General features: G+C 40.4%; 1 long non-coding RNA gene across 1 annotated transcript; it reads right to left on the bottom strand.

Moving 5' to 3' along the window:
- Window positions 1-2,542: 2,542 nt before the first annotated feature.
- LOC120439118 lies at window positions 2,543-3,311 on the bottom strand. Its single transcript, XR_005612384.1, has 3 exons — window positions 3,246-3,311; window positions 3,062-3,152; window positions 2,543-2,896 (listed from the first exon to the last, which is right to left on the bottom strand). It is a non-coding gene; the product is annotated as an uncharacterized LOC120439118 (long non-coding RNA).
- Between the last annotated feature and the right edge of the window lie 611 nt (window positions 3,312-3,922).

Here is a 3,922-nt window from a genome sequence, read left to right as displayed (position 1 = left end):
CTCCAGTTTTTAGGTTTCTCTTTGGAGTTATTATTAGTTATTAATTATTATCAAACTCTGGCTCTCCTCCACAGCATGTTTTCAGTCTTGTCTCCTTCTCCTCACCACAGCTGGTCGCAGCGGATGACCACTCCCCCTTGTGCCCAGTTCTACTGGGCATTTATTCCTGTTAAAAAGGGAGTTCCTCTTCTCCAAATTTCTTGCTAAAAGGGGGTCAGATAAATAATTGTTCTTTAATGTTTTATTTTTGCAGTTTATCCTTAGATAATAAAGTGCCTTTAGATGACTGGCATCGTAATTTCATGCCTGTTCAACCTTGAGTTGAATGCTATACAGCATGACAGCCTTTGTTCTTGCAGAAAAGTCACCATTGAAAAGCTAAAACAGCTGTATTAGACTAATCATACAAATTTTCATGCATGGGTTGTTTATAGACAGTAATCATAATAAATTCCCTAATTGTACCCTGTTACATATCCGGGGAGTGGACTCTGAGGCAGACAATTACTTCACACCCCATTTTCCTTAACTTGAATGATAGTACATTTTGGACCATAAATAATACATGTAATTGGTATTATGTTTACAATACACCTGGATGGCCATGATGAACACTGAGCCCTCCTGAAAAACAAACAGTTCCAATTGCAGGGTGAAAGGTCTACTTCAAGTTTGTAAATCTGTATTGTACTAGGTCAAATAGTTGCTCACCTATAGAGGTTTAATCATGCTGCTTTAACACTGCCTTACCGTAATCTTCCCTGTTTGCCCCATACCACTGAAAAGTCCTTCTCTTTCCTTTTGGTTGCCAAGTGCCCGGTCAGACTGCATGCCCCTCCTCAGTGCTTCAAACTCTACCTCTGCACACTCTAACTAGAATAGAAATAAAATAGAGTAATTTAGTTATGCAGTTTTTGCTAGAGTATGCATTTGAGTAATTTAAATACAGGGAGTGCAGAATTATTAGGCAAATGAGTATTTTGTCCACATCATCCTCTTCATGCATGTTGTCTTACTCCAAGCTGTATAGGCTCGAAAGCCTACTACCAATTAAGCATATTAGGTGATGTGCATCTCTGTAATGAGAAGGGGTGTGGTCTAATGACATCAACACCCTATATCAGGTGTGCATAATTATTAGGCAACTTCCTTTCCTTTGGCAAAATGGGTCAAAAGAAGGACTTGACAGGCTCAGAAAAGTCAAAAATAGTGAAATATCTTGCAGAGGGATGCAGCAGTCTTAAAATTGCAAAGCTTCTGAAGCGTGATCATCGAACAATCAAGCGTTTCATTCAAAATAGTCAACAGGGTCGCAAGAAGCGTGTGGAAAAACCAAGGCGCAAAATAACTGCCCATGAACTGAGAAAGTCAAGCGTGCAGCTGCCAAGATGCCACTTGCCACCAGTTTGGCCATATTTCAGAGCTGCAACATCACTGGAGTGCCCAAAAGCACAAGGTGTGCAATACTCAGAGACATGGCCAAGGTAAGAAAGGCTGAAAGACGACCACCACTGAACAAGACACACAAGCTGAAACGTCAAGACTGGGCCAAGAAATATCTCAAGACTGATTTTTCTAAGGTTTTATGGACTGATGAAATGAGAGTGAGTCTTGATGGGCCAGATGGATGGGCCCGTGGCTGGATTGGTAAAGGGCACAGAGCTCCAGTCCGACTCAGACGCCAGCAAGGTGGAGGTGGAGTACTGGTTTGGGCTGGTATCATCAAAGATGAGCTTGTGGGGCCTTTTCGGGTTGAGGATGGAGTCAAGCTCAACTCCCAGTCCTACTGCCAGTTTCTGGAAGACACCTTCAAGCAGTGGTACAGGAAGAAGTCTGCATCCTTCAAGAAAACACATGATTTTCTTGCAGGACAATGCTCCATCACACGCGTCCAAGTACTCCACAGCGTGGCTGGCAAGAAAGGGTATAAAAGAGAAAAACTAATGACATGGCCTCCTTGTTCACCTGATCTGAACCCCATTGAGAACCTGTGGTCCATCATCAAATGTGAGATTTACAAGGAGGGAAAACAGTACACCTCTCTGAACAGTGTCTGGGAGGCTGTGGTTGCTGCTGCACGCAATGTTGATGGTGAACAGATCAAAACACTGACAGAATCCATGGATGGCAGGCTTTTGAGTGTCCTTGCAAAGAAAGGTGGCTATATTGGTCGCTGATTTGTTTTTGTTTTGTTTTTGAATGTCAGAAATGTATATTTGTGAATGTGGAGATGTTATATTGGTTTCACTGGTAAAATAAATAATTGAAATGGGTATATATTTGTTTTTGTTAAGTTGCCTAATAATTATGCACAGTAATAGTCACCTGCACACACAGATATCCCCTAAAATAGCTAAAACTAAAACAAACTAAAACTACTTCCAAAAACATTCAGCTTTGATATTAATGAGTTTTTGGGTTAATTGAGAACATGGTTGTTGTTCAATAATAAAACTATTCCTCAAAATACAACTTGCCTAATAATTCTGCACTCCCTGTGAGACAACGCAGCCCTAATCACAATCATAATTTGTTGGAAAACGTATTTAAGTTTCCTATTGATTTATCATAGAACTTGAAGTTAATGGCTGAATGCATGGTGATGAGACCTATCATTCAATCTACATTTTATAGCGTATGAAACTGCTCACCTGGACATGAACCTGAGCTCGGCTGATTAAGATTAGTGTCTCCTGTCCATCTTTCTTTAGCAAAACTTGAATAATACCACTGCTTACCTCTTATTGAATCTTTGGGTGCAGACTTAATTGAAGAGCCTCGTATAAACAGGCAGGGTGTGATGTTTAGGGAAACCAAAGAATACAGGCGCCATCATTTCTGCCAGAAGACTCATGGGGTGCAACGAAGCTTTCATTGTGGACTGGCTAGATACCTTCTGCATTCAGAAAGAAAACAAGAAGGGCATACACCATAAACAATAATAACTGACAAAAATAATGAGACAAGAAATTAAAGTAACAAAATAAGTGCAAATCAAGTTTCCTGTGTTGCAGTGTAGCTGAATGTTTTTCAACAATTTGATTTACGGTAAAACACATACCAAATATTTCCAGCCAAGGTTTGTTTCAATCTTCAGCATGTTTTTCCTGCCATTGTCTTGAAACTGTTTCATCTGTCCCTCTCATTTGATGCTGTTTACAAAAACAAAACAGCAATATTGTAAAGGGAAAAAGGAAAATGAATTTAATGGAAAAAAAGAAAAAGATTATGACCTGAAATCTCACCATTTCCTGAGAGTCACAGGTCCTTTGAGTATCCTTATGGTTTCTGCTCATATTCAGTGTCTGAAAAGGGCAGGAACAAAACAAACCTTTTTAATCATAAAGAGAGAGTTCTGACACTGACGTTCACACATCGCCATTGCACATGTAAACGAAGAAACCACCGCCACACCAGTGACATGGGTGGAGGCAGAGTGTCTTCGGTAAAAATGAGCCTTAAACGCGCCATACCTGGTGTATGTCTGCTTGCAGCCTGCTTCAATACACCGAAAGAAACAACGTGGCTCATTCCGATGCAGTTTACAATGAAGCACGTAGCCCCTTGATGACTGAACTACCTTACCACAGAAATTACAGGTTAACATAACTCCATGTACTTTGGTAATTCCTCCCTAGCAAATTAAGCAGCCAAACACAGAAACTAATCCAGAGCAATGCTTCCCTCGCGACAGTAATGCTAACTCAACTCACAAATGCTAACTAAATTCACAAACTCACTCATAAAAAACGAACTGCTAAAATTATCTATAAATGCTGGGCTGGTGGATTTTTATAACAGAGATAACTTGAAGTTGCATGTACTCACCTCACCTCGAACTAATTGTAAGCTGCCAGGATGTCTACAAATTCCGAAGATGCTGTGGTCCAAGCAGCAATAAATGGCGCTAATATACGAGTTC

This window comes from Oreochromis aureus, linkage group 3 (assembly GCF_013358895.1).
Source record: "Oreochromis aureus strain Israel breed Guangdong linkage group 3, ZZ_aureus, whole genome shotgun sequence".
Taxonomy (NCBI): domain Eukaryota; kingdom Metazoa; phylum Chordata; class Actinopteri; order Cichliformes; family Cichlidae; genus Oreochromis; species Oreochromis aureus.
This window is presented reverse-complemented; position numbering and strand designations above follow the sequence as displayed.